Below are 10,600 nucleotides of genomic sequence, written 5' to 3'. Positions count from 1 at the left end.
ATCACAGGCGATTGAGAATGCTGGAGTTGAATTTATGTCCTCAATTTGTTGACTGGTGATGTTTCCTGCCATCTTAATGGTCCTGTCCTTGACGGTCTTTGCAGAGAGGGACATAGCTCAAATTTTCTGAACAATTTCACATTTATTTTTGAAGTCCAAGAATAGATGTTCTGATATTTGAATGAATGATTCTTTCATGTATTCTCCATCGGTGAATGGCTTTCCGCGCCGTACTATCTCCCGAGCTGCCACAAAACTAGCACCAGTAGTTGTGTTTGGAGACTTGATCCACTTCTTGACAGAATGTTTGCTCTGCTCAGCTTTCCACAGCAGTTCCGAAATCGCTCTTTTTCTTTCATCTTTCCTGCTCTGTACTTTTCAGCAAATGCTACGTGTTTGTTCTGGAAATGTCTTTCAACATTACATTTTTTGTTGTTCGTTAATTTATCGCCACAGATAAAACCTGCATCGTTAGAAGTGAATGCAAATGAATCTGTCCACGCTGAATTAAACTCTCTATTTTCCTCCGAGACTTTCCTTTTTTTGGATTTATCCATGGTTAGCTTACCGGTGTTCGGAAACTCAAGATTAGCCACCTGCAGATGGCGGCAGAGGCGCCAGGATGTGACACATATTTTAGTTGACGAAATAAACACTTTTTTTATATTTCAGTGTCACAGTATCACCTCGATCTCATAAATAAGAGGTGTTCCCTTTGAAAGAAAAAAAAAAGAACCCTTATTCATTTCCATTTTTTTTCCCAAAGCTACAGGGAGCCAGTGCAGAGGGGCTGAAGAGCCGCATGCGGCCCCTGAGCCGCGGGTTGCCAATCCCTGGCATATTGGTATAGGGTACATATTTCACTGTTTGTTCCTTTTCTTTACACTGCACACTTTATGCATTTTTGAATGTATGTTTTTTGTCTGCTCACCACTGGGACCTTTTTAATACTAAATCACCCAAGTGTTCACTTAAAATACTGTATGACTTTGGTGCGCCCGGTGCCACACGTCTCATCAGCTGGAATGTAAAGGGGATGATGAAGCACCCAATTAAACATACCCGTGTCTTCTCGCACTTAAAATCCTTAGGACCAGATATCATTTTCTTACAGGAGACACATCTCTTGGCTACTGAACGTTCTAAATTAGAAAGAGGCTGGGTTGGTCAAATATTCTGCTCTAACTATGAGGCCAATTTTGATTAAAAGTGGGACCCCTTTTGTCCCATCTCAAGTTATCTCTGATGCAAATGGACGATACATCATAGTCTCAGGGAAACTGGTTGGCACTCCCATTAACCTAGCCAACGTATAGGCTATGGTCCAAACTGAGGAGATTTCAATTGCGTTCTCGACCTGGTTTTGGATAGGTCCAGGGCTGGGACCCAAAGCAATATTTCCAAATCTGGGGAGGTACTTCTGTCTTTTATAAATGACTACAGGCTACAGCACCCTTGGAGAAGCTCTAACCCAACAACCAGACAATATTCTTTTTACTCTCCAGTACACAAGTCTTACTCAAGAATTGACTATTTTCTTGTTGATGACAGGTCTTTTTCTTTTTTCAAACATTCAAAAATATCACAGTATCATTATATCAGACCACTGCCCTCTACAGTTAGACCTTCATCTGCCTAATAGTAGCACAAACCACAGAACGTGGCGCTCTGACCCGCTGCTATTAGCTGACAAGGGCTTTAGTAATTTCATTAGTAGTCAAATAGACTTCTTTTTGGAAACCAATACAACTCCAGATATGTCATATAGCATCATTTGGGAGACGTTTAAAGCGTATATAAGAGGGCAAATCATCTCCTACTCAACCAACTCGCAATCAATGCGTAATTTGCAACTTAGTGATTTATCTAGACAGATAAAAGATCTAGACTGTAGGGCTGCTTCTGATCCTGATACCAATCTGCACAAAGAGCGTCTGCTACTACAATCAGTATGACTGCTTATCCGTTAGAGACACGGAACAACTTATTTTTAAATCAAAGCAAACGCATTACGAACACAGTGATAAAGCAGGCAGACTCCTCGCTCATCAACTACGTCAGAAAACAGCTAAGACAGCTATCCCTGAAATTCGTATTGCACAAGATAAAACCACCACCCATCCAAAGACTATTAATGACCAATTCAGACATTATTATACTATATTTATACTAGGGATGCACCGAAATGAAAATTCTTGGCCGAAACCGAAAACCGAAAATGAGGAAACCAAGGCCGAAAACCGAAACACCGAAATAAATTATTATTCCAATTATTAGTACCATTGCATTTATGGCTATGACTGTGTGCTAACCTTACTAAAAATCAAGGCGTTGCAATTCAAAGAATAAATAAATCACGAAATTATGAAAATATTTATTTAGAACTGACATTATGCACAATATAAAATAAAATGAAATGTTTAACTTGACCACACATGTGTAGCCTACATGAAATAATAATGTACAGGCCTGTAAACTGACTGGCCTGCTGAAATATTGTAAAATTAAATATGTTCTCTCATAAAAAAACAAAGTGCATTTAAGTCAAGTGCATTCAGAACAAGTGCAACTGCTGAAAGATAACAATAGCCAATTTTCTCTGTAGGCCTACAACATAATAGTATATCAAAACAAAGATTGCCATAGCCCATATGTTAAACTTAGGCCTTTAACAACAACAAATGTAGAAGTGGAAAACAAATATTTAAACACTTGACACAAGCCCATTCTACTTCTTGAGGTAAAGTGGCAGGTTTTTCTTGATGAAGAGTAGCTTCTCTGCTTTATCACAGTGAAGTCTGTTCCTCTTCTCATCGAGAACCTGAGCTGCAGCACTGAACAGTCTCTCGCTGTCAACGCTTGTGCACGGAGCAGACAAGTACTTGCGTGCCATCTTTGCCAGGTCAGGGAAGCTGCCTTGGTTATTTTTCCAGTGGGCAAGAGGGTTATCACTTCTGGGGATGGTGACTTCAGACAGATAACCATCTAACTGTTGAGCGGTTGAGCTTGTCATCTGCCTGACATTTGAGAAAGATAAATAGGGCCAGTGCATAAATAAACATTATTCTCAAATAGCAACAAAAAAATATCTAGCAGAAAAATAAAATCATCTGATAATCACATATATAGTAAGTATAAGTATATAAGAAAATAATACCCTACCTATTATTTGGGGCACTCTCTTGCAGGATCTCATTGAACATATCAGACAATGAGGGTGCATGCCTCTCATCTGGTGCAGAGAGACGAGTCCTTTTTTCTGCGCTCTGCTCTCCTTCTTCTGCGCTGTGCGCTTCTCCGTCTCCAAGCGGGTTCTCCGCATCCATCGCGGCTTGGATCATTTCTCGTGCGCGCTGCCTCGTTCCCACATCAAAGTAATGATCTTTATAACGCGGATCAAGTACAGTCGCGATGAAGTGCAGAGGATCCGAATAGATCTCAGTGAAACGTGTGCTGACAGACTCTAAGAGTGTACTTTTCATTGTTTTCACTCCGTGGTCCGTCTCAACCTCTTTGCTTAGAAGACGCTTTAGCGCTGCAATTAAAGGAATAACGTCTGCTGCAGATGCATCAGAGGAGCTGATCTCTTTAGTTAGCTGCTCAAAGGGGGCAAGAAGAGAGAGAATGTTCTCTATTAAGACCCACTGGTGTGAAGTGAATGTCGCGGGGAGCTCGTGATCTGCGCTGTATGCAGCCAAGACACGCTTTTGCGCAAAGAGGCTTTCGAGCATGTAATATGTGCTGTTCCACCGTGTACTCACGTCTTGTTGGAACCGTTTTTTTGTTGTTCCTAACTGATCTTGCATAGACTGCAAGCGGGAATAGGCCAGCTGAGAATGTTTAAAGTGGCCAACAATTCTTCTGCCTATAGCCAATACGTCTTTTACGCTCCGCTGAGACAACACTCCCTCATTCACAGCCAGATGTAGTGTGTGGGCCATGCACCGTATTCCTTTCAGCTGACTTTCTTCTATCGCTTTTGTCATATTTCTTGCGTTGTCACTGACTATGGCATGCACTTTAGATCGGTCGATATGCCAGGTGTCGAACATATTGGCAAATGCATCAGAAATGGCTGCTGCTGTATGTGATCCTCGAAACTCTTGTGAATTAAGCAGAATCTTTTGCAGCTTGAAATCTGTGTTGATCCACTGTGCAGTTAGACTGAGCATACTCGTGATGCTGACGTCTGAGCTCCATATATCGGTCGTGAAACTGATTGCTGAAATATCAGATGCCATAAGCTCATGGACGTGAGTTGCAACAACATTGAACAGCTCAGGTAAACATACGTCTGAGAAATGTCGTCTGCTCGGTATGGCATAACGGGGCTCAATGTGCTCTATCAGCCTACGAAATCCCACGTCCTCTACAACAGAGAACGGCTGATCATCTAAGGCAATGAATTCCATCATTTTTTGTGTAATGCCCTTAGCCTTGGCACCATCACTGGGAAACTTTTTGGCCTTTTCAAAAACGTCTGCCACAGACGGAGTCGGTGTGCTCGGAATGGCTTTCCTTTTCTGTGCCGCGTTTTTCTCAAATTCAGAATAGCGATCGGGATGTTTTGATTTAAGATGATGAATTAAACCCGACGTGGAAAAACTCTTTGCAGATATACCCCCTCTAGAAATTTCGGCTTTACACGTATTGCAAATTGCTATTCGTTGTTCTTTTTCAGACACAGTGAATTGCGTCCACACCGCAGACATGTTGGCCCGAGTGCTGTTCGCGGTTTTTTGCTTGCGTCATCATCACAACGTTCTGTTTCGGCCTTGTTGTTTCGGTGACAAAAGTGTTTCGGCCGAAAACAGAAAATGCACTTTTGGGCCATTTTCGGCCGCAAATTTTTGGTGGCCGAATTTTCGGTGCATCCCTAATTTATACATCAGAGGCTAATGCCAATACTGGGGAGATCCAAGAGTTCCTGGATAAACTTGACATTCCACAGATAAGCCTAGAGGCACAAACATTTATTGATGCCCCTATAACATGCCAGGAAATCACACAAGACATTAGCTCCTTGCAAAGCGGTAAAGCAGCAGGCCCTGATGGGATATCACCTGAATTCTACAAAGCCTTTTCTAACAAACTGGCACCTATACTGGGTTTTCTATACACAGACATTTTATCCTCAGCATACTTCATTCCAATCATTCCTCAGATACACCAGTTCTACTCCCTAGATGCCGAAAACGTGTTTGACCGCATTGAGTGGTCATACCTTTTCGAAGTGCTTAGTAGATTTGGTTTTGGCCCATCATTTCTACATGGATGAACCTTATTTACAGTACCCCACAGGCAGCTGTGCGCACTAATTTTATAAATTCAAATTTCTTTTTTCTCCAATGTGGGGTGAGGCAGGGCTGCTGTTTGTCACCTTTTTTGTTTGACCTAGCAATTGAACCTCTGGTCATAGCTCTCAGAGCTGACAATAGAGTTCCTGGTATTGTTAGGGGGGGGCCTTAACCACAAGGTTTCACTTTATGCTGATGACCTTCTTTTGTATCTTTCCAACAGCTTCCTTGCCTTATGTCACTCGTCTACCAAACGATGTTAAAAGGATATCTGGCTACAAGTTACATTTTTCCAAAAGCCTTCTTTTTCCTATTAATAGCTTAGCACAGAATCTTAACTATAATGCTTGCCAATTTAGACTGGACAGAGAATCCTTTACCTACCTTGGTATTCTGGTCACACGCTCTTACAAGAAGTTATATGAAGCCAACTTGAAAAAGCTACTTGAAAATACGAAACACAATCTGAAGCGGTGGTCTACCTTGCCCATCTCCCTAGCAGGCCGTGTCAACACTGTGAAAATGACAGTCCTTCCTCAATTTTTGTATGCTTTTCAAATGATACCACTGTTTCTCCCTATTTCCTTTTTTAAGGATCTGAATTCACATATTTCATCATTTATTTGGAACAAATCTATCCCAAAAGCAAAGAGGGCGATATTAGAGATGCCTAAATCAGTTGGTGGACTTGCGCTTCCCAACTTCATGTTATATTACTGGGCAGCCAATCTCTCTAAATTGTCCTATTGGATTACATCATTTACAACAGGGAAAAGCCCTACTTGGTTTGCCATGGAAAGTGAAACATGTCCCTCCTTTTCACCATTACCTAGCCTTTGCACTTCCTTTTCTAAAAAATCTAACTTGTCGTCTTCAAATCCTGTGGTAAAACATTCTCTCAGAATATGGCGCCAATTCAGGAAACGCTATAATCTTAATCATACAAGTGGCTTTGTGCCCCTGATTCACAATGATATTTTTCCTGCTGCACAAGCCGACTTAGCTTTTCGCTCTTGGTATGATAGTGGTATAGTGTTTTTCAAAGATTTATTTGTAGGCAACACCTCCATTTCATTTGAGACTTTGCGTAAGGATTTTACAATACCTCAAGTTCACTTATTCAGATAGGCCCGCAGTTTTGCTAGAGAACACTACCCATTTCCAAATCTATCCGATAATGATTTGCTTGACAGAATTCTTGGGCGTGACCCAACCCTTAACGGTAATATTTCTGTCATCTACAACACCATTCTCAATTTCAGTATGCCGTCAACAGAGACGACTAGATGCGCCTGGGAACAGGACCTTGGCGTCTAACTCTCACCACAGACCTGTGAAGGTAGCCTAGATTTCATCCATACTTCATCTTTGTGCCTTAGACACAATCTGATACAATTTAAGGTCCTACACAGGCTTCATTTATCTAGCGATCGGTTGGCTGCCATTTACCCAAACACTGACCCACATTGTTTGAGATGTCATCAGGGCATAGCGGCTATTGGGCATATGTTGTGGACCTGCCCAGCACTGACACATTTCTGGATCCTGATATTTGAGGCTTTTACACATATGTGTGGCAGGCTCATTCCACCAGACCCTATCACCGCTGTCTTTGGTGTTACAGCTGGGGGGGTTCAGATCTCTACATCCCAAGCTTATGCCATTGCATTTGCTTCACTTTTAGCTAGGAGACTTATCCTGCGGCAGTGGAAGTCTGCTAATCCCCCATCTTTCCTTTGCTGAGTTAAAGAAGTCCTCGCTTTTCTACCCCTAGAAAAACTGAGATACTCTAGGGGTAAATCCTCCAATAGATTCCATAACACCTGGAGTCCTTTTTTACAATTCGCAGACAATCTGTCCTTTTCTTGATCCTCAATTGCAAGCACGACAGCTGGACTGGTGGGGCGCTGGGTGCAGCACAATTGCATTACTTGATCAGTCATTCACTAACAAAACTTAGCCTACAGGGTAGGTGGCAGACACTTTTTTTTTTTTTTTTTTACGTGTATGTATTATGTGTACCATTGGTGGGTGGGATCAGGGTTGTTTTTATAATTGTACTGTGAAAACTTTGAAACATAAAGTTAGACATTTAAAAAAAAAATTGGGTTTCAAGGAAGTTCCTCCATTTTAAAATCAAAATATGTCTATAAACATAAGACATGAAACTAAAAGGATACAATTAAATAAAGTACAATGACAAATATTTACATACAAATTTGTCTGGGGCTGCTAGTCAATGTGTAAAATATTTATTTCAATATGGTCATTAAAATATGTTTCACAGTCAACAACATAGCAGATAATCCACAGAAATTCACTGTTGACTGAATTCATCAAGATCTTTTAACCAGGCCCCGAAGCCCATTTTCTTTGGCTTTTATTTCATCATATGAAAAAAGTCTGATAAAGAAAGAGGTGAAATGACTTCAATATTGCTCTGTTATTTTCACAAGTTTGCTAGACCTGCTGTAAAGCCCACTCACCTGATACTAAACACTTTGGTTGTGAAGACCTCTCTGTTCCTTCATTTTCATTGCCAGGAAGATTTTACTGTGAGCCGAATTTCCTGAAGAGGTCTCCTCTTCTCTAACTAATGAACCTGGTGATTAAAAAAAACCAAACAGAATAAAGCAGTTTGACGTTTAAAATCTGTGTTTTGAAACAGTTTGAAAAATAATGGACTGCTAGGGGCTGTGAGCTGTGTTGGGATTCATGTTTGCTCAATGTGTCGCTCTTAGATCCAGAAATACTGGAGATTATTACCTGGAGCCAAATCATCCAGGGAGGTCTCCTCTCTGAAATGAAGGTACCCAGTAATTAAAATCAGTAAAAACAATAAATAAAAAGTAGAATTCAGTGTTTCTCTAATGCTGCTTTGCTGTTGGTTTTGATTCTGTATTATCTTATGATCAATACTTATGATGACTCAAATATTTTCAAACATCAACTTCAGCATTATCAGTTTCTCTTGTTTTATTATTTATAGGTAAGTCTTTGAGTTAAATGATTTTTTTTGTTTTGTTCTGTGTGTTTTATTCTATAAACTACTGACAACATTTCTCTGTGCTGGAATTCAACAAACACTGGAATGGTGGCCATACATATAGAGATAAAACCACTCCATTTTTTGGAGAGGCTTCTCAATTTATAATAAGAATGTGACTTAAAACTGGCTAAAAACATAATTTATGACTGGGGATACATCCCATCATAAATGAAACCTCACTCTGAACTAAACTACCGATTTTTATAGTGGGTGTGCAAATTGTTGATACCATTTGGGATTATGTTAGTAGTAGTACACAACTCAGCAACAGATAAAACATACTGAATATACTGTAGGCCTAGGTCTTTTGTTTTTTTACACATTTGAGAGCGGAAATGCTACATGTCATATCTTTAACTGTGCTACTACAATCATGTCTGACAATACTGATTTACCCAAGCCCTGTGGTGGAATGCAGGACTCTCCTTGTAGCAGAGTATTTCTACAGCGTGGTATTAATAATTTTACCTAAGTGAATAATCTGAATACTTCAGCCAACACTGCCCAAGACATATATGATGTAAACAGTGCCTGGGGTTTGTAAATGAAATATGGTGTAACTTTAAAATGTTGCACTTCTGAGATGTGTCGATATTGTTTATGCAGCATGAGTCTGTTAAGACTCAGCAGATGCACGTTGAATTATTAAAGACAAGAGTTTCCAAATTTTTTTTGTTTTGACTGTTTGAATCTGCTTTTTCATGGGTTTTCATCATGTCAAGGAAGTAATGAGCAAAGGGGCCATGTTGGTAGAAGCAAAGCTTGATTTATTATTGATGTGATGGGCATCTGCAGAAAACACACTCTCTCTCTCTCTCTGGATGCCGGTCATCATTTCTATCTTTTTAATATTCCAGAGTTTTTTCACATTTTATTTTATTGAATTTGAGAATCGTTTGAAGGTTGGTGTTCAGTATGCTAAAAGTGGCATTATAGTGAGTCATCGTTATTATAATGTGAGGTCATGTTCAAAAACATGTATTTTCTCTCAGATGTCTCTAAGATAACAAATTAAAAAATTGTATTATGAATGTTTTGGTGATCACGTTTAGTTTTTCTTCTTTTATTTGTTAACCTTACATTAAAAAAGTACTGTAACCACGCTCACACTCAATGACCTGACTTCACTCCCTGTGTGAGTTGGAGATTAAAAGCAGCAGGGAAATGCAAGAGACGCTTCTGTCTCACTAATCCAACCTCACCTTGAGTCTGATTGTCAACAAACACTTTTGTGATTTGTGTTTGCTAAAATATTCCTCTCAGCGAGCACAACACGCTTCACTACCGAACGTGGGATGTAAGAGTGCAGGAAATAAACCTGGAAATGAGTTAGCATTTTAGCAGTTTCGGTTTGCTTTTTGGTAATATCTCCAAATTAGTTTTCACATTTTGTTATACGACATAAAATAGTTCAGTAAACACATTAATTGTGAACGTGTAAAGTCTTTACGCATCTTAAAAACAGCCGTCGCTAACTAGGTGACTTCATGAGACTACTAAACCTCCACACACTGAACATTAGCCACTTTAGCTTGGCGCTGCTGACATGGAGCTTTGCAACACTGATGTTTGTCTTTATCCTAACGCTAGCTATTTACTATGCACTTGCATTTACACTTCAACTATTATAAAGTGGTGTTAATATGAGGAGATTATCCCGCCTAACAAAACATGTCAATATCATAAACATGAGTTTGCCACTTCTTTTCTTTTCTATATTCCAAAATAGTGGAAAAATCCCATTTGCGTTTTGTTGAGGAAACCTTTGCAATGCTTACGGTTCACCTACTAGATAACGTCACTACTGAACTTCCGTATTACTTATTAATTAATATTTGTATTAATATATTTAAAAGATGCTGTCGTAAAGATGTATCAGAACCATTTTGAAAATGTTAATGGTTTGATACTCAGGTATGCACAGAGGGGGCATTTTGACAACATACTTGCATGAATACTGCTGTGTTGGATTCTTACCTTTACCACTATGGACTCGTTGTCGATCATCAGATCAGGTGTGAACTTTGAGTACTTTAATGGACGTGTATATGATAACCCAAAGATACATCACACTCTTGAGCTACCAGTACTTTTCATGTTATGCTATTAAGTACTTCTACCCCATTACATTTTAAAGGCAAATTAACAACATTTCATGCGATTCAAGATGAAACCATTGGATCTTTATGAACACAGTAGTGTAGTTGAGCCAATTTCCACATTTTAGATGTCTTTGATACGTTACCAGTTACAC

The sequence above is a fragment of the Eleginops maclovinus genome, chromosome 7 (genome assembly GCF_036324505.1).
Source record: "Eleginops maclovinus isolate JMC-PN-2008 ecotype Puerto Natales chromosome 7, JC_Emac_rtc_rv5, whole genome shotgun sequence".
Classification (NCBI taxonomy): Eukaryota; Metazoa; Chordata; class Actinopteri; order Perciformes; family Eleginopidae; genus Eleginops; species Eleginops maclovinus.
The sequence above is the reverse complement of the archived record's forward strand: the minus strand, read 5'-3'. Positions refer to the sequence as shown.